Source organism: Taudactylus pleione, unplaced genomic scaffold (assembly GCF_031769625.1).
Source record: "Taudactylus pleione unplaced genomic scaffold, aTauple2 ptg000053l, whole genome shotgun sequence".
In the NCBI taxonomy this organism is placed as follows: Eukaryota; Metazoa; Chordata; class Amphibia; order Anura; family Myobatrachidae; genus Taudactylus; species Taudactylus pleione.
Genome location: NW_028284455.1, coordinates 21,460,841 through 21,482,599, shown reverse-complemented (window position 1 = coordinate 21,482,599; position 21,759 = coordinate 21,460,841).

Here is a 21,759-nt window from a genome sequence, read left to right as displayed (position 1 = left end):
ATATAGCACTGGCCGCCAGCCAATCAGAGCTTGCAGACCGGCAGACCAATCAGGAGCCACAACTGCGGCCGCTCCTGATTGTCTGCCGGTCCACAAGCTCAGATCAGCTTGCGGCCGGCTCCAAATTGAAAATACCGCCGGCACTTGTCCACTCCGCTGCTACCCGGGCCCCCTTTCTGTCCGGGCCCGGGACTATAGTTCTGGCAGTCCCCCCCTGATGGCGGCCCTGGTGTGCACTATATAAAGAATGGTCAATAAATATATGAGAGTTCTAGAAAATGATCAGACTATATATATATATATATATATATATATATGTATATATATATATATACTGTATGTTGGGTGATGTTTTTATTCCATAAGCAGTAGAAGCCCTTTCAGTAATTCCACAAAAAATACTGGCTTCCTCATCCTTAAAAGGCTACTAACAAAGAACAAAAGTTTGCATTCAATTGCACAGCGATTTTTTTAGGTGCGATGTGGTCACAATACCGACAGTCAGGATGCCGACGCGTAGAATGATGGCACCGGAATACAAACAACTATCACAATCCCGGTGCCGACAGTAAGTTCTTGGGTTAGGGGCTAGGGGGACGGCTAGGTATAGGGTGCGTGGTGGAGGTTAGGTTTAGGCACTAGGGAGGTGGTTAGGTTTAAGCAGTGGGAAGGTAGAGTAAGGGTTAGGGAGAGGACGAGAGTTAGGATACTGACCGACAAGTGTCGGTATCCTAACCCTATCAGGATTATGTTACATTGTAGTGCCCCCAGTTTACCATCTGTCACATTGTCGTGCTGCCAGTATACATTATGCCACATTTTCCATCCACGTCCTATTATTATAGTGTTTCACAGTACATATTGTTGTGCCCTCAGTATATATTATGCCACTCTGTAGTGCCCCAGTTAATTTTCTGTCACACTGTAGTGCCCACAGTTCATATTATGCCACACTGTAGTGCCCACAGTTCATATTGTGCCATTACAATGCCCACAGTTTATATTATGTAACATTACATTGCCCTCCAGTTCATATTATGCTAATTACAGTGCCCACAGTACATTATAAAATCACACACCCTTCTTACCTCGTAATATCCATTACATACACCACTGAAAATGGATTATCTCCCCATTAGACAGCCTTATCTTACATAGAAGTCTGGTAAGGGATAATAGCCCATTGACCTCCAATTTTATAAATCTATATTTATAAAAGGCTAATGCTGCTCCTCAACTCTATGTGAAGAATTCAGGTGTGTTGCGTGTTGGCGGCCACTAGATGGCACCCGACGGAGCAATTCAATTGTTGTTCTGTTCAGCGCACAGTTGACGGCGCTGACATTTCTTCTCACAACTCCCGGGCTGGTGAGCAGAAATGACTGAAAAGTGAACCGTTTGAGTGCTCAAAAGGGACTTTTCGCGGGCGTGACAATGTCTTGTCATCTTGATGAGCTGCTGCTCCTCACCTCTATGAGGGGAATTCAAGTGTTTTGCATGCCGGTGGCCAGTAGATGGTGCCTGATGGAGCAATTCCATTTTTGTTCCATTCGAGTGCACAAGAGCCACCGGTGCTGACTATTCTACTCACAGCCCCCTGACCTGGCTAGCAGAAGTGACAGAAAACTGACCCATTTGAGTGCTCAAATGGGACCTTTTCACGGGCGCGACAATATCCCATAAATTTGACAGGCTGCTAACTAGTAGATTTATATATAATTAAGTTAGATTTAACTTTATATGTTGCCATTTTTTTTACATACACACACACATGTATATATATATATATATATATATATATATATATAGGCAATGGGGGAAGCTTGTTTAACTTAGCGACATTTCAGATGTTTGTACATCTTTCTTCAAGGCAACATCTGAAGAAGTTAAACAAGCTTTTGGAAGTGTTTTATCTGTGGAGTGCTGCCCCCATTGCCTGTGTCATTTTGAGTATCTTACCTCTGTGCTGGGCTCAATTTGGAGTAAGTGCACCCCGACAGTTGGATATATTGACGGAGTGCCGATCCCTGTACTGCATGTATATATACAATCAGAAACAAATAGGTGGCACTCCGGAAACGCTCATAACGTGTGTAAACAGTGGTGTCTTTATTCAACGTTTAGGGGTTCTGTGACCCCTTTCTCATGAACACACATAATGAGGAAAGGGTCACAGAACCCCCGAAACATTGAAAAAAGACACCACTGTTTACACCCATTATGAGGGTATCCGGAGTGCCATCTATTTGTTTCTGATTATATCGGATGGAGTGGACTCCATGTGGAAGGCACCCAGAGAAAGGTACTGACCCCCTGTGGTCTCCAGAGTGCCGGTCTTTCTTTCTTTCATTGTCTATTATATATATATATATATATATATATAGATATATATATATGTGTGTGTTTGTTTAGTTTTCTTTTATGGATTTAATAAAAATTTTTAATTTTACAAATAATACATTTTACACTCCCCATTTACTTATTAAAAAAAAATTGTAAAAATTTATAGAAATTGATTGCAACCTACCATTCACAAACAGCCCGATTAGATGCTGAATGATCATGTTGGAGAGTCTGTTTGGAAGCATACCTGGTGTAGTGGGAGCCTATAGAACCATTTAAGTACAAAAATAGTCACTTTTTTAAACCACAGATGGTTACGGCATTCAGTGATGGGCCTACATTACATTGTGACATGTTGTGTACAATACCTTTTATAAAGCATATTTCTTAATACACACAGGGGGTCATTCAGACCCACTCGCGAGCGGCAGTATGCTCGCAAGTGGGTCGATGTTCCCCACTGCGCATGCGCACGACGGAGGGAGCTCCGTCGTGCGCATGCGCGAGACCCGGGCAGCAAAGGACTTTCCTTCGCTCGGAGTATCTCACCAAAGGGGGCATGCTGTCGATGGTGACTGACAGCACGCCCCCTTTGGTGGGCTTGCCGGGGGCGTGCCTGCCAGACGGAGGCGTTCCTATGGGAACGCCTACCGTCTGAAGCCGGCCCCACTGACATCACTAGTGATGTCAGTGGGAGTGATTTTGGCTCTGATAGAGCCAAAATCACTCCAGGGCTTGCGGTTGAGAAACCCGACCACAGGGTTTCACTCGCAAGTCCGATGGTCGTGATGGTCAAGACCATCGCGACCATCTTGTTGGATGCTCGTATATGCTGGTGGTGGTGACCCACAGCTAAACGAGTGTCCAGGAGGATGCTCCATATTAATGGAGGAGGGCCCTGATTCAGAGCGAGCGCTCTGGTCAGAGCGTCCGGCTCTGAATCAGGGCCACAGATCACTGGAATTGTGTGTACTGTAGTTTCATTTTGTTGGAAGTCTTCCACAATTATTCCAGTACCTAAGAAATCCTCCGTTAAGGGATTCAATGCTAGTGGCGCTGACATCTGTGATCATGAAAACGTTTGAGCGATTAGTGTTAGCCCTTTTCAGTTTGCCTATCGTGCAAATAGGTCAGCAGATGATGCAGTTAACAAGGGGCTGCTTTATGTTCTTCAGCATTTGGATCTGCCAGCAACATATGCAAGAGTCCTGCTCATGTACTTCAGCTTGGCATTCAACACAATCGTTGCACGATTACTGTATCCCAAACTTATTAGTTTGGGGGTTCCAGTAGCTACTTGCTGCTGGGTTGTCAGCTTTTTGGAGTATAGAAAGTAGCAGGTTAGGTTGGGGAGGTTTTCATCGAGTGTTCTAATAATCAGTAAGGGGGCTCCTCAAGGATGTATTCTATCCCCCCTGCTTTTCTCCTTATACATGAACAACTTCACCTTAAGTGACCCATCCAGGAAGCTCTTGAAATTTTGTGGATGACACTACAGTTATTTGTCTCATCAAGGATGGTGAGGAGTCCGCTTATAGACGAGAGATTGAGTGGTTGGTTCATTGGTGTAGTAAAAATAACCTGGAGTTAAATCCACTAAAACAATGGAAATGGTAGTGGATTTAGTGTCCCTGATCACTATTGTGGACAGCGTGTTGTCTGTGGTGGAAACCTTTAGGTTTCTGGGTTCTGTGATATCCAGGGACTTGAAGTGGGTGTCCAACACAGACACCATTGTAAAGAAGGCTCAGCAAAGGTTGTATTTTTTGAGACAGCTCTAAAAGTATAAGCTGCCGCTGGAATTGGTAATTCTCTTCTATTCGGCAATATTTCAGTCTCTTCTTTGTACGTCGATCACTGTGCTGTTTGGATTGACAACAAAGCAGGAGAAGAACAGAATGGAGAATTATTGGTGGTTTATCTCCCTCCAATTCAAGGATTATATCTGGCTAGGATTGGAAGACAGGCAAGTAATATTGTGGCAGATAAAACGCATCCTGGTTATGATTTATTTCAATGCCTTCCATTAGGTAGATCATGCTGGGTTAAAACTGCTAGGCACTTAAATAGTTTTTTTTTTCCCACAGACAGTTATCTTGCTAAATAATTAGTGTTGGATTAGCGGAACAGTAGGTCCTTGGAGACTGTGCTGAATTTTAATTATTATAATTGCATGATTGTTGCTTTATATGTGTGTGTTATGGCTGGTTTTTATGATTTTTTATGGTAGTAGTAGCTGCCAAAACAAATTACCTTGTATTTGTTATACTTGGTCAATAAATTTGATTCTGATAATATTAGTAAAAAACATACTGTAATTATGAAACAAAGCTGGGCCTTGATGCTTCTTTATTGTTTTACTCCTTATTTACAAGCGTTGCCTGAATCTACAATAATTGAATTTTTACGGTCAGGACATACACTTGTTCATTCATAAATGCCTCCTTTTTTTCTGCTTCAAACATTGTGTGGATATACTTGTGTGCTGAGAGTTGCTGCCACGCTGCATGCCCATATTCTGATATTCCCCTGTGACAGTTGCTGATGCAATATAGTAATTCATTGTTTCTTCAGTTAATGCAAGCAATACTGTTCCTAAGGCTACAAAGCAGCCTCAAGCTATGGTACTCACAATGGTGTTTCATAGTTGAGAGGGAATTATTTTTTGTAATGTGTTCGGATTTATACAATCATAATATTTGTCATTTATGGGAAAAGTTGATTAAAATTTATCTTTATCCATTTAGAGAACTTAAAGCACTTAGGGCTCTATTTATTAACATTATTATTATTATTTGTAGTAAATTTGTATTTTTATTTTTATTGTATGTATTATTATTTGTAGTAAATCCCTGTGATATTGCCTGAATTCGCAATGCGGTCAGTCGGTAATATCACACTACAATCTGCATTACCAATGCGGATTGTAGTAAATAGAGCAGGCTTGCCTACCCTCCCGATTTTCCCGGGAGCCTCCCGATTTTCGGGTGGCGCTCCCGGCCCCCCGGAAAGGCAGGCAAGCCTACCGGAAGCCTCCGACCCTCCCGTCCTCCTCCCTGAAAAGATTAGAAACCCCCGCAGTGGGGGAGCAGGTGACACGATTCACGCTGAATCGCGTCATCGTGGCCCCGCCCCCTGCTTCACACTGCCGAAAATAACGGCATTGTGAAGAGGGGCAGACGCAATCGTGTGGCTCTGTCCCCGGCTCCACCCTCAATGCACCACCAACTGGCTGGACCGCCCCCGGCTCCGCCCCAATGACCGCCCCCGGCTGTTAGCCGACAATCAGCTCCCTCCCGGAAGGCTGGAGCTGATTGTCGGCAACTATGAAATAGAACCCTTCCAGGTCATCTTAGTATAATGGTGACCTGTATCTCAATTCCTTCAGTATCAGAGTCACCATGCAGCCCCATTATCTGTCTTTTGGTATAAACAAGATCAAGAGGGGAGGTAAAATCAAGAAAGTCAGCCAATCCTGCACTTGTACAGTGAGCTGATCAACTGAGAATGGGCAGGCTGTTGCTATAGGCTTAAATTGGTATACAAACAGGGCTCCCCATGGAAGCCCTGCACAGTAATCAGGGTTTTCCCTTGAAGTAATGCACAATAAAGGGCACACCGTTTAATCATATGACCAAAACTGTTAGAGTAATAGTTAACAGAAAATTATTTCTTAGGATAATTATTATCAATGAGCGGTTCAAATTTGGAGAAATACTACAGAAATATAATTTTGGTGAACTGGGGTTTCCCTCGGCAACTCTGAAAACATGTCAAAAATAAGAATATTAAAAATATATACCTATATAAAGTGACACCAATACAGTGGGGGCTCATTGACACTGGGGGGTGGCAACTGTGATTCTTGCTGAATCAGGCCCTCTGCTCTGTACTTAGGGCCTGATTAAGACCCGGTCGCTAAGCTGCGCTCGTTCACTCTGAGTGATGGTCGCACAACTGCGCATTCGTATAAGTCGCAGTGTGCGTGCGCAAACAAGCGTCTGCGATGTGAAATCGTCCGCTCGTAGTACATAGCCTGGTCGCTACTTTGAGTGACAGATATTGCCTTTTGTGGGTGGTAGCAGGGGAAGGTGCTTGTGAACAGGGGAGTGGATGTGCGAACGCAGGCGTGCCCGACCGTCAGAACGGAGTTTAATGGGTGTGCATAATTAGCAAAGTAGCGTTATTGGACATGTGACTTGGATGTTTTTTTTATGAATTGCTCGCACTGCTTGTGGGAGCCAAGGTCTGCCTTAAGTGCTGTGAGCAGTTCCGATGGCTCCCTATGGTCCCGATTAATCCTACATTTCCCAGAGATGACGTTTGTTGCGAGTGGCAAGGGGGCGTCTTTAAACACTTGCAAGCGCAATGAGCCCTTGCCTGCTAAGACATAGAGGCATCCTTACACTGCAAAGAGCGAGCGCATGTTTTGCATAGACGGCCCCTTTTTGAGAGCGAGCGGCCGCATATAGCGTCCGGGTCTGAATCAGACCCTTAGTGCTTATAGTTATATTATCCACATTAGATCCCAGTGTCTCTGTCACTGGGATTTATTACTCTTAGGGGAATGGAGTTAATACTACTGGGAATATTTTTCCATGGGGATGGGGGGAGGGATATTTTCAATAGGGGTTAGAAGTGAATTTACAATAGGGGCTTACAGCCACGTGTGGTGGGTGGGGTGTATTTTTTTAACACTGTTTTTTTTTATACTCTTCTGTAACTGTATTACTTGGTGGGTGAGAATAGGCTTGATCTTGTTGAATGGGAGAAGTGATGGGTTCAAATGCCTAGGTCCTTCTACACTTCCACAGGGCCACCTTAATAATAATAGAGTTACAGCTTTTTATTCTGATGTCCACGTATGGAAGAACAACTTTTTCCTTGCATAACATGAAGGCTCATTACTAGAGATGAGTGGGTTCGGTTCTCCGAGAACCGAGGCCACCCGAATTTAGCATAACCAAGTCGAATCCAAGCAGGCTCGGAGGGTCCCACATTACTCGGTTCTCGAAACCTAGGCAAAACCATAGAGACAGAAATCTCGTGGTTCGCGATTTTTGTCTCTATGATCAATGAAGTATATAAGGGACCACGCGACAGATGCCATTTCCACTCCGGCTGTGGAAAGTGAACAGGGAGGGTGGGTAGTGTAGGTTTGGGAGAGGTACTGGTGCTATCTGCTGTGTCCTGGGCTGGTGACTGCTAATCCATTCTGGTCTCTGGTCTCTGGTCATGGTGCTATCACTGTTATTGTGCTGTCTGCTGATCCATTCTGGTCTCTGGTCACGGTGCTGTCACTAATCACTATCACTGTGCTGTCTGTGCTGATCCATTCTGGTGTCTGGTCACAGTACAGTCTGGAGATCCATCTGGGCTGTCTGCTGTGTCCTGGGCTAGTGTCTCTGGGCCCAAGTTCTGGACTCCAAAGAAAAAAAAAGTGTCTTTTTATATTTTTCTGTGTGTGCATGCATGTTAGGCTTAACCACAGTAGCGCACAAGAGCCAGCCAGCAACGTACGTTGCACTTGCAACCTTGTGCTGCCCGACTCCAGTCATTCTTTAAAAAAAAAACAATAAAAGTGTCACTGTCTTATATATTTTTTTCTTCTGTGTGTGCGTGGGTGTTACCACAGTAGCGCACAGTCGTGTTCAATAAAAAAAAAACAATACAAGTGTCACTGTCTTCTGTGTGAGTGGGTGTTAGGCTTAACCACATTAGCGCACAAGATCCAGCGACTACAGTCGTGTTCAATCAAACAAAAACAATTAAAGTGTCATATTTTTTTCTTGTTTTTGTGGGTGGGTTTTCGGCGTAACCGTAGTAGTGGACAAGATCCAGAAAGTAATGCAAGTTTCAACCTTGTGCTGACAGACTCCAGTCATTCTTAAAAAAAAAATACAATTAAAGTGTCATATTTTTTTCTTGTTTGTGTGGGTGGGTTTTCGGCTTAACCCCATTAGTGGACAAGATACAGCCAGCAACGCAAGTTGCAACCTTGTGCTGCCAGACTCCAGTCATGATCAATCGTTACTCTGGGGCCAATTTCTTCTGGAGTTGACAAAAAATATACATCATCATTTGTCGTTTTTTCTAATATTTTTGTGAGTGCGCACGACTACACATGTGTTAATTTTGTAACTTCCTCGACCTCTAGGAAGGCCCATGCCCCAGGGCTTAAGTCACGCCATCGATATGGTAGTAATAGTAAAGCAGGTTTTACTGAAATGAATAAAAGAAAATTGAAAGGATATTTGACTTTAGATAAACAAAAAATTGGCAATATGCCATTCACTACACGAAGTGGCAAGGAAAGGATAAGGCCTTGGCCTTTTTACTTTATGAAGAAGACTGCTGATTCTGATAGGCCTTCTGCTTGTAGTAGTAGTGGTGGTGGTCCAATTAAAAATGTGAAAGTTGTTAAGACAGCTCCGGAAAAACCAACTGTGTGCCCTGAGAAATCGAAATCACAAATCTGCAAGGAGAGTGCAAGTGTATCCGCTGTTGCCATGTGTGAGCCCGACCTACATACTAGTGTCCTGGAGGATCATCCAATTTCCAACATTTGTGTGCCCTCTGTAAATGTGGGGAAGGGCAGTCAACATCTTGCACACATAGTCATTGAGGATGCTTCTGTGGAATTGCACATGGAGGAGGAGGATATTTTGGTGGATGAAGGCGCTAAGGATGATGAGGATGTTGGTGTTGGTGATGAGGATGTTGATGCCAAGGATGTCCTTTGTGTAAGTAAGGCAACAGCTGTTGCCCATGGTTTGAAAAAGCCAAAGCCCAAAAGACAAAAAAATCGACTTCTCACATGTGGAATTATTTCCATCCCGATCCGGACAACAGTTGTCAAGCCATATGTGCTCACTGCCATGCAAGAGTAGAGGGAGGGACCTAAACCACCTAGGAACCTCCTCCTTGTTACATCACTTGGAGTGCATTCATCAAATATCAAAGTGTATGTCGCCAAGTTCCAAAACTCAAAACATAACAAGTCCAGTGTCACCTACCTGCTCTCTCTCTGTGAGATCCAAGCGCCTTCGATCTCCAACACCAACACCTGCATCATCAACATCCTCATTCGTCATCGGGAGTAGTCCTGCTGCATCCAATGTTGGTATTTCAAACATGATTGACTCCTCTCCTATCTGTGATTCCTCAGAAGGATCCTTGATGACTACGATTGTTGCTGCGGCTGCTGCTGCTGTCAGTGGATCTTCATCCCAGAAGGGGACCAGGAGGAAGACTACTTGTAGCGTATCCTCCAAAAAGCAATTAACTGTTAAACAATCGTTTGCAAGGGCAAACAAGTATGACAGCAATCACACAGTTGCACAGCGGATTACTGACGCCATAACAGTTATGCTGATATTAGATGTGCGTCCAGTATCCGCCATTACTGCAGTGGGTTTTCAACAGTTAATTCAGGTCCTGTGTCCTCGCTACCAGATCCCTTCTACATTCCACTTCGCTAGAAGAGCAATCTGTACAAGGACATTAAAAAAACCTTATTAATGTCCTCAGAAATGCCATTGTACCCACTGTCCACTTGACCACTGATATGTGGACAAGTGGGACAGGGCAAACTAAGGATTACATGACTGTGACAGCCCATTGGGTAGGTGTATTGCCTACAACAGCAACAACATCTCCCAAAAGACAGTTGATACAGAGGCAAGCTACTCTTTGTATAACTGGTTTCACTAAGAGGCATACCACTGAGCTCCTCACTTGGACTCTCCTCGGGATTTGTGATTTCAGACAATGCCACCAATATTGTGAGAGCATTACATCTGGCCGAATTCCAACACATCTCATGTTTTGCTCACACAATTAATTTGGTGGTACAACATTTTTTAGAAAAAAGACAGGGGCGTGCAGGAGATGCTCTCAGTGGCACGCAAAATATCCGAACATTTTAGACATTCGGCGACCGCTTATCAAAGATTGCATGACCAGCAGGTACAGTTAAATTTGCCCTGCCATCAGCTGAAGGAAGAGGTAGTAACTTGGTGGAATTCTACCCTCTATATGCTTCAGCAGATGGAAGAACAGCAAAAGGCCATCCAGGCCTATACAGCAGACTATGACATAGGCCGTGGAGGGGCAATGCACCTTACTCAAGCGCAGTGGGGAATAATTTCCATGTTGTGCAAGGTTCTCAAACCCTTTGAACTTACCACACGTGAACTTAGTTCAGACACTGCCAGCTTGAGTCAGGTCATTCCCCTCATCAGACTTTTGCAAAAACAGCTGGAGAAACTGAAGGAGGAGCTGAAACGGAGCGATTGCGCAAACTATGTTGGACTGGTGGATCAAGCCCTTGATTCACTTCATCAGGATCCAAGAGTCGTCAATCTATTGAAATCTGAAAAACATATTTTGGCCACCATTCTGGATCCTATGTTTAAGTCCTACCTTTTGAGTTTTTTTCCAAAAGACCAAAATCTAAAACTATGCAAAGAGCTGTTGGTCAAAAAATTGTCAGCTGCAGCAGCATGTAAAACGCCTTCATCTCCTCCTTCAGTTTCAACAGCTGCCAGGAAAAAACTACATTTTCCTTACAGAGTGTCTGCTAGTCATGCAGATCAGTCACCAAAAAATGACATCTGGTCGGGCCTGAGAGAACTGCCTACTAGTGACATGTCTTCTACTGTGACTGTGTGATACGGTCTCCATTCACAGAATGGTGGAGGACTATTTCAGAGCTAACATCCTAATAGACATGTCAGACAGTACCTTTCAGTACTGGCAGGAAAAGAGGCTATTTGGAGTCCCATACACAAACTGGCTTTGCATTACTTAAGTTGCCCACCCTCCAGTGTGTACTCTGAAAGAGTTTTCAGTGCAGCTGGCAACCTTGTCAGTGATCGGCATAGGAGGTTACTTTCTCAAAATGTGGAAAAGATGATGTTCATTAAAATGAATTACAAATTCCACGAGGAAGACCTCTAGCAACAATTTCATAAAAAAATGACAGAGGCGCCTATGGTGGAATACAGCAGGGATGAATTGATATTGTGTGAAGAAGAGGATGTACACACTGATGGGGGGGACAAGGATGAGGATGACAAGAACTTGTAATGTAAAGCCAGTTTGTGTATGGGATTATTTTCTTTTCCATGTCCAAAGCACATTGGCAACTTTTTTTATGGGGGTCCAAACAAATCAATCATTTCAGCCACAATTAGCAGTCCTTGTAGCTGAAATGATTGGTTTGTTAAACTGTCCTGTTGCGTATACAACATAAGGGTGGGTGGGAGGGCCCAAGGACTATTCCATCTTAAACTTTTTCCATTCCATTACGTGCTGATTGGGGCATTGCTGCCTGACACTTTAAATTAATGTTATGGTTGGTTTAAGAACCAATGATTTTTTTTTATTAATTTATAATCAATTTAACAGCCAGGGGCTGCAACCAATGAATTGTTTATAATTAATTTATAATCAATTTAACAGCCAGGGGCTGCAACCAATGAATTGTTTTTTAATTAATTTATTATCAATTTACCAGCCAGGGGCTGCAACCAATGAAGTGTTTTTTAATTAATTTATTATCAATTTTACACCTGGCTGTCACTGTCATCGGCGTTGCTGCGCAGGGGTGCTGTGCTCCTGTCTGTCGAGGGGCTTCTGCCCAAAATAATAAACATATGTGCGTGTCTGCCACACCTGTCATCGGAATAGCTGCGCAGGGGTGCTGTGCTGCTGTCTGGCAAGGGGCTGCATGAATATTGCAATGAAAACTTTTTTTTTTAAGTTATTGGGTTACAAAAAGTTTTTTTTTGTTTTAATCTTAAACATAAAAGAAATATGCCCACGCTCGGTTTTACCCATATCATACATGGTACCAGCAGCATGGCAATATTAATGCCATAAATGTATACAAAACAGAAAAACTTTTGCTATCGGTGCTAACAATAATATACTACAAATCTATATATGTGTGCAGCAAATAAAACAAAGTGGATTTTGGCCCTGATTCAGAGGCGCTCGCAAGTGGCCGTTCATTCATAGTCAGCCGATGTTGTCCAACCACGCATGCGTCGGTGTAACAGTGCGCATGTGCGTACGTCTGATTGCGGTGATTTTTCAGTCGATAGTATACACAGCGAACAGGAAGTGACATGTGCAATGTGATTGACAGAACTGTCCATTTTGTGGTGGTGACGGGGGTGGAGATGGGAAAACGCAGGCGTGTCAAGGCATTTTTTGGGCGTACAGAAATTATCTTATGCGAGCGCCAAATGTGAACGGAACAAGTGATACGTCCCTGTCTGATCCAATTTCCATTAAAACTGCTCGCTCAGCTTGTGGTCTGGTATAGTCTACTGCAATGACGATGGTCTCTTCCTACTTCCCTGGGCTCATCGATGGTGTAGCGATTTATCAATTGAGGACACAAAAACAATCATCTTTTAATTGCTAAACTGCTTGTAAAGTGTTTAGCAAATAGACCTTTTTTAGTAGCTAAAAACCGAACGCAGGTGAACTACTCAGCTGCTAATTTCTGGGTCATACAATCAATTAGCTAACAAATGGATTTTTTTTGTGGGCTTTTAAAATATTTGTAAGTGTTTCTTTTTTAGGGAAACAATATTGTACGCATGTTTGTTTTTTTTTCAGATTTTTTTTTTGACCAAGAAACCAATCGTCCTTTTGTTTTTAAAAGTGTTAATTAAAACTCATAAATTGTTTTTAACCCTTGTTTTTTAAAAAAAAATTAAATGTTTCTATTTCCGTTGTATTGTTTGTAAGTTTGTTTGAGGGATTACCTTTTAACCAGTTTTTGAATAAATCAACAATAGAATTTTGCAGATTTTGAACATAATTTTATTAAATGATTATGTCCATTTTTGGATTTTTATTTATTTTTTTTCAATTTTGGGATAAAATAATAAAAACAGGGATATACTGTAAACAAGCACATGCAGGTATGAGAAAAAAAAAAACAGACACAGAAACACTTACTTTGGCCAATCCGGCGCCACAAAAGGGCAGCAGGCGTGGTGATCGGCGCCTCAGATCCGACCACCTGCGTTCCAACTGGCCGATATTACAGCGATAGCCGAGGGAACGCAGGCGGCGGCGCACCTCCGCGTAGGCCCTGAGCTTTTGAAGATTGGTGATGGGGAGCGGATGGTCAGTAATGCGCTCGTCCATGACCTCAACTAGCACCATTAGCTCCCGCCTACAGAAAGCATTGGCTCTCATGATGGCAATGATTTTTTTTACACAAACCAGTTTTAATAAAGGTCCTAGAAAAATTTTGATTGGCTAATGTACTTTGTAAATTAACAGGAACAATTCTATTGGTTAGTGTATGAGTCATGTGACCTACACCCTCACAAATATAATGTGAGTTATGATAGGCTTGATGCAGTGACATGCGTAAGCTAATTTAAATTTAAAAAAAAATGGAAAATCTGCATTTAAAAAAAAAAAAAAACATTAGTAGCATTCAAACAAACTTTTACATTAGAAAAACCATCCCCTTGGTCAAACCGTACATATTCTGAAGGAATGACACACACTAACAAGAATAAAGTTTATTGACATTGAAAAAAAAATCAGGATTGCAAACATGTAAAACAAACAATTAAGGTAATTAATATAGTGATTGCCAGTAATCGATTCAAGTATGTTTGCAGAATGAAATAGCAGGCAATGGATACTGACAGGGCCACTTCCGGAATTGACTTGTGCGAGCGCTCACTGCAACCAAAGAGGAGACGGACGCTCGCTATTTTGTACGTTCGCTAGCTAGAGGAGGGGTTGGGAGAACATGGGGCAGAAGGTTAGCTACGAGCGAACATATGAGCAAGCGCTTGGATTTAAATATTTCCGCTCGTATGGCGGACGAGCGATCAGCCACTTGCGTCCGGCTCTGAATCAGGCCCTTTGTCATGATTTGATCAAAACATTTAAGCCTGCAGCCCAGCATCAAGGGACCCCATTTTTCTGCAGGTCCCTAACACTAGCATATATGCCTAGCACATCATTACATTGCAGTTAAATGTACTCACCTCCTAGATACAGAGGGACACATCTATACAGGGGCTGGCTGTTAGCCACACCCAACTAGGCCTTTTATAGCCTTAATTGATAGCTGCCATGATAGCACAAGGCAAAATTTTGAAACAAAACAGAAAAGAAATATGCCTGTGCTCGGTTTTACCCATATCATACATGGTACCAGCAGCATGGCAATATTAATGCCATAAATGTATACAAAAGAGAAAAACTTTTGCTATCGGCCCTAACAATAATATACTACAATTTGAATTGTCTCATTTGCATGGGGAAAACACAACCCTCAGATGAGATGGATCTCAGGGGAAGCAATCGGGAACTCGACTGCCAGCTTCCCGACTGTCTTATCCCGGCATGGGTGAAATGCCGGGCGTCTAGATGTAGACGCCCGCATTTCCACGACGCCGGGAGACCGGCGCCCGGCATCCCGATCGTAGTGATGCCGGGCACCGCGAGCGGACAGCCGCGGGGGGGAGGGTTAGGTTTAGGGTTCCCGGGGGGGACTTAGGATTAGTCACCCCCCCGGGAGGGTTAGGGTTAGGCTAGGGGGAGGGAGGGTTAGGCACCCCCCCGGGGGACTTAGGTTTAGGCAGCGGGGAAGGGGTTGGTTAGGGATAGGCACTTAGAAGGGAGATTAGGGTTAGGCACTTGGGGGGGAAGTTAGGGTTAGGCACCCCTAAGGAGGGTTAGGGTTAGGGGGGTTAGGTTAGATTAGTACATACTTACCTATCCACGATCGGGATTTCCAGCGCTGTCGGGCTTCCACTGCTTCGCACTGTCTATGATTGAGCTAAAAGGTAGGTAGTCTGTGTCTGTTGATAAACAGCCTTCAGGAGATGGAAAGCCAGAATAACAACAACTATAATAATGTGTCCACTGATAACCAGCCTGATCCCTTAACAGCAACATACCCCAAATGGCCAACTCATAACATGACACCCAGTTTGCAGCCTCCTCTTCCTTATGACACTAATTCAGTCGCCATGGTTGCTCCAGTCCAAGACAGTGGGAACAATGGCAATTTGAAGGCCACTAACTAACTCTGTTTTTTTTAATGTCCCTTTACAGGTTGGGAAACAGAACAGAAGATTTATTTTTGGAAAGCACGCTTCCTGGTCCCCTTCTGGGTCGAAAATAAAATGCCAGCAAGCATGCATGGCGCAGACGCACAACGTAATACTTAAACCTTAGGTCTGAAATTTTGCATTTGCTGCTCAGTTCCGCTTGTTCACAATATATCTCATATGGTTAAGTGGATAGTGGGAACAACGGCAGTTTGAGCTAACTATATTTTTTTTTATGTCCCTCTACAGGTTCGGAAATGCCAGTTTATAGAAGATTTGCAAAGCATTATTTAAGTAATTTGTTTATTTATTTTTGGAAAGCACACTTTCTGGTCCCATTGTGAGCTGTGAGGTGGTCAAAATTGACTGGAAACAAGTGGAAATAAATGTTATTGAGGTTATTAATACTGTAGGAACAAAAAAATGTGCTGTTTTTTTGATTTTTTAAGAAAAATCCAGATCCAAAACCAAAACACGAAAACAAAACACGGAGGGTTAAATGACAGGAATCTAAATCTAGACGCCTGTCATTTTACCGACGCCGGGAGACCGGTGTCTGGCATCCTGATTGAAGTGATGCCGGGCACCGGGTGCAGACAGCCGCGGGGTTAGGTTAGGGGCTCCCGGGGGGGACTTAGGGTTAGGCACTCCCCCGGGAGGTTAGGGTTAGGCTAGGGGGAGGGTTAGGGTTAGGCACCCTTGGGGGAAGGTCAGGGTTAGGCACCCGCCCAGGGGACAGGTTTAGGCGGCGGGGAAGGGGGGGTTAGGTTTAGGCACTTAGAGGGGGGATTAGGGTTAGGCACGTGGGGGAGGTTAGGGTTAGGCACCCTAAAGGAGGGTTAGGGTTAGGGGGTAGAATTAGATTAGTTTATACTTACCTTTAGGACGATCTGGATTTCCTCCTCCGGCGGTGAATCATACCGAATACATACACTATATATACTGTACTTCTGATACTGTCAGTGTATTTCGATCAGCTATCCCTTAATGGAGCTTTGAAAGACAACCTCTGAGTTGGCATTAAAGAAAAAAACTCTCCATTTACTTTATTAAAAGTTATTAGTTAGCAATAGAGAATGCTCCTATCCATGTCCTTTAAGGTGTGGCCAATCAGAATAGACAGGTCTTTATAACTGTATAAATGTGTGAATAAAACGCTGTACTGTACAATTTATCTTTTTCTGGCAGGGCATAGAATGATTAGTGCTATGTTGTATATTTTGAAAGAATAAGCATCCCACGTTTCAATCTTTTTTTAAAACAACTGAAAGAGGTATATTTATTAAAGGTCCATTTTAATCACTTTCAATTTAATGAAAATCGATGACTGTTTTGTTTCTGGAGCTAAATCACACATTTACTAACATTTAAAAAACAAATCAAAAATTGTCTGTTAGTAAATGTGTGATTTAACCCCAGAAACACAACATCCATGTTGTTTGATTTTGATCAATTTTAAATCTAAAATCAACCTTTAGTAAATATACCCCGAATACTCTATTATTTGAATATTATCATTGTGTTGGTTTTTTAAAATGAAAACTGAACAAAAGTAACTCTTGGTATGATCTCATTAGCTACAGTATTAGTAGTTCTGATTATACATTTTGTCATACGGTAATTTAAGGGGTGCTCAGTTTGCTGTGTGTGCTTATTTGTCATGTTAGATTTTCCATTTGGTGTGCTATGCAATATATTATATAGTCACATGTGAATATTCATCAACACTAAATTAACGTTTTTAAGGACATTTTCCTTAAATAATGTTATTTTAGTATTCATGAAGCCACTTAGCACAGGAGATATCACTGCTATCTCCTTGCTAAGTCCCCCTGTGTTTATTTCCACCATCCCCATACATTAGTATGGGGATGTGGAAATTATAGTATTCATCAAATTCCGAAAATTATGAATTTTTGGAATTTGATGGAGGTACTATCCGCCACTGTGAGGTGGCAAATAGCAGGTGAAACTTACCTGCTTCCAGCTGGACAGGTCCCCCGGCATCTTCCTCCGGCGGTCTGGTGCGTCCTCTTGCTCCGGAGGCTGGTCGGACACTGTGTTCTCCCAGCAGAACACAATAAAGATTAGGAAAAAAAAAACTTTTTTTTTTCTAATCTGTACTGTGGTCTGCTGAGAGACCATGTGACTGACCAGCAGGACAGAGCCAGAGGCTGCTGCGCAGACAGGTAAGTGCTGAAGGGGGGGGTGAGCAGGGGGGAGGGGGACCAGGTGAGCGGATGGGGGGACACAAACTTATCGCATGTGTAGGCAGTGCTGCGCATGCACTGGGTTAACGAATTTAACAGCGCATGCGCAGCACTGTTTCCAGCTGCGGTAAGGTAGGTATAGACTAGGGATGAGCGGGTTCAGATTTCTGAAATCCGAACCCCCCCCCAGCCCCCCCGATCCGAGTCATATCCGAGTCAGGCTCGACTTTTCCGCCTGACTCGGATCTGAAATCGAGGCAAAATGTCATCATCCCGCCTTCCGGATCTCGTGGGTTTAGAATTCTATAAAAGGTCCCCGCCTCAGCACCATTTCTCACTCCGGCTGTGTTCATAGGGGCTGTGACCACTCAGTCTTTAGGGGCTGACTGGGCTGTGTTGTGCTGCTGTTGTCCATAGGGTCTGGCTGGGCTGTGTTGTGCAGTCAGTTTTGGTCATAGGGGCTGGCTGGGCTGTGTTGTGCAGTCAGTTGCAGTCATAGGGGCTGTGTCCACTCCAAAGTCTATAGGGGCTGGCTGGACTGTGGTGTGCAGTGTCCCATAAAGGCTGTAGCCCTAGAAGGGTGCTGTAGTGCTGTCCAGGGGGTGATTTGTGCATCAGGGGTGCTCCCCCAAAGTGCACTCCAAAAAAAAATATTTTATTTTTATTTTTTTGTGTGTTTGTGAATTGTGTGCGCAGTAGCCGCATGTGCATCAACAAAGTAACGCCAACCGTGCCCCGGTGTCATAAATAAAGGGCCGGCTGGCTTGACCATTAAAGGGTGCTGTAATCCCCAAAGTGCACTCCAAAAAAAATAAAAAAATATTTTTTTTGTGTTTGTGAATTGTGTGCACAGTAGAGGCACGTGCATCAACAAGGTAGCATCAAGCGTGCGCCTGTGTCATAAGTAAAGGGCTGGCTGGCTTGACCGTTAAAGGGTGCTGTAACCCCCAAAGTGTACTCCAAACAAAATAAAAATCATTTTCTGTGTTTGTGAATTGTGTGCACTGTGGCCACACGTGCATCAACAAAGGAGCAGCGCCAAGCGTGCGCCTGTGTCCCATAAGTAAAGGGCCGGCTGGCTTGTCCATTAAAGGGTGCTGTAACCCCCAAAGTGCACTCCCAAAAAAAATATATATTTTTTTGTGTTTGTGAATTGTGTGCACAGCAGCCGCACGTGCATCAACAAAGTAGCGTCAAGCGTACGCCTATGTCATAAATAAAGGTCCGGCTGCCTTGACCGTTAAAGGGTGCTGTAACCCAAAAAACTGCACTCGAAACAAAATAAAAAATTATTTTCTGTGTTTGTGAATTGTGTGCACTGTGGCTGCACGTGCATCAACAAAGGAGCAGCGCCAAGCGTGTGCCTGTGTCCCATAAGTCTGTTAAAGGGTGGTGTAACCCCCAAAGTGCACTCCACAAAAAATAAACAATTCTTTTTTTTCTGTTTGTGTGCGAAATGTATGCGCAGTAGCCGCACGTGCATCAACACAGCAGCAGTGCCAAGCGTGCGTCTGTGTCATAAGTCAAGGGCCGGTTTGGACATCTTGTCCAGACTGAAGGACGTGCCAACAATGTCAATTTCTGACATGTCTACTATCACTGCATATAATACTGTCACCACTGACAAAATGGTGGAGGAATTATTTTCTGTGTTTGTGAATTGTGTGCGCTGTGGCTGCATGTGCATCAACAAAGGAGCAGAGCCAAGTGTGCGCCTGTGTCCCATAAGTAAAGGGCCGGCTGGCTTGTCCATTAAAGGGTGCTGTAACCCCCAAAGTGCACTCCAAAAGAAATAAAAAAATATATTTTTTTGTGTTTGTGAATTGTGTGCACAGTAGCCGCACGTGCATCAACAAAGTAGCGTCAAGCGTGCGCCTGTGTCATAAGTAAAGGGCCAGCTGGCTTGTCCGTTAAAGGGTGCTGTAACCCCCAAAGTGTACTCCAAAAAAAATATATATTTTTTTTGTGTTTGTGATTTGTGTGCACAGCAGCCGCACGTGCATCAACAAAGTAGCGTCAAGCGTACGCCTATGTCATAAATAAAGGGCCGGCTGCCTTGACCGTTAAAGGGTGCTGTAACCCAAAAAAGTGCACTCGAAACAAAATAAAAAATTATTTTCTGTGTTTGTGAATTGTGTGCACTGTGGCTGCACGTGCATCAACAAAGGAGCAGTGCCAAGCGTGTGCCTGTGTCCCATAAGTCTGTTAAAGGGTGGTGTAACCCCCAAAGTGCACTCCACAAAAAATAAACAATTCTGTTTTTTCTGTGTTTGTGTGCGAAATGTATGCACAGTAGCCGCACGTGCATCAACACAGCAGCAGTGCCAAGCGTGCGTCTGTGTCATAAGTCAAGGGCCGGTTTGGACATCTTGTCCAGACTGAAGGACGTGCCAACAATGTTAATTTCTGACATGTCTACTGTCACTGCATATGATACTGTCACCACTGATAGAATGGTGGAGGAATTATTTTCTGTGTTTGTGAATTGTGTGCGCTGTGGCTGCACGTGCATCAACAAAGGAGCAGCGCCAAGCGTGAGCCTGTGTCCCATAAGTAAAGGGCCGGCTGGCTTGACCGTTAAAGGGTGCTGTAACCCCCAAAGTGCACTCCAAACCAAATAAAAAAATATTTCCTGTGTTTGTGAATTGTGTGCACTGTGGCTGCACGTGCATCAACAAAGGAGCAGCACCAAGCGTGCGCCTGTGTCATAAGTAAAGGGCCGATGGCTTGTCCGTTAAAGGGTGCTGTAACCCCCAAAGTGCGCTCCACAAAAAATAAAAAATTCTTCTTTTTTTTCTGTCTTTGTGAATTGTGTGGGCTGTAGCCGCACCTGCATCCTCAGCAGCAGCGACAAGCGTGCGTCTGTCTGTTAAAGGGTGGTGTAACCCTCAAAGTGCGCTCCACAAAAAATAAAAAATATTTTTTTTTCTGTCTTTGTGAATTGTGTGGGCTGTAGCCGCACCTGCATCCTCAAAGCAGCAGCGACAAGAGTGCATCTGTTGGTTAAAGGATTACATCAGTGACAGCAGGGGCGGATTGGGCCGCCGGGAAAGCGGGAAGGTTCCCGCTGGGCCGGTCCCTTGAACCCCTCTGCTGGCCGGCCGACACTGCCTGTGTATAGTAGGAGCCGCAGGAGCTATCCACTCATGTGCACACTGTCTGGTGTCAGCGTTAGAGGTAGAACCCATGCGGATAGAAGGAGACCCTGGCCCGAGTGAAGGTAATTAGTGTTCAGATTTCTTCTTCACAGACCATTCTGCGCACTTATTTCCACCACTGCTCCCACCCTGCTCCTCACTACTACTCCCATCTTGCCCCTGCTGACCACTTTTACTTCCATCCTGCCCCGAACTACTACTCCTCCAACCCTGTCCCCTGCTTCACACTACTCCCACCCTGCCCCCTGCTCTACACTACCACTCCAGCCCTGCCCCCTGCTCCACACTACTCCCACCCTGCCCCCTGCTCTACACTACCACTCCAACCCTGCCCCCTGCTCCACAATACTCCCACCCTGCCCCCTGCTCTACACTACCACTCCAACCCTGGCCCCTGCTCCACACAACTACTACCTCCCTACCCCCTGCTCCACACTACTACTCTCATCCTGCCTCTGCTTTCCACTATTACATCCTGTCCCTACTATTATTCACAGCCTGCCCCCTGCTCTGCACTACTACTATTCCAAGCCTGCCCCACATTACTAATACTCCCATGCTGCCCCCACTTCCCACTACTATTCTCATCCTGCCCCTGATCTGCACTACTACTACTCCCATCCAACCCCCTGCTTCCCACTATTACTACTCCTGTCCTGCCCTTGCAACCCGCTACAGTACCCACCCTAACTACCATCCCTGCCTCTGGAACTTACCAGTAACCCACCCTACCCCCAGGCCTCCGGATCTTACCCTACTCCCTGGCCCCTTAGACATACAATATCCCCCCAGGCCAGGGACATACACTACCCACCATACCTCCTGGCCACAGGGACGTACACTGCTCACTTTCTTGTGGAGGCCAATTTGTTTTAATTTTTTTTCTGCAGGGCCAATGTTTTTTTTTTTATTTTAATCTGTGGGGTCTAATGTGTATTTTGTTTT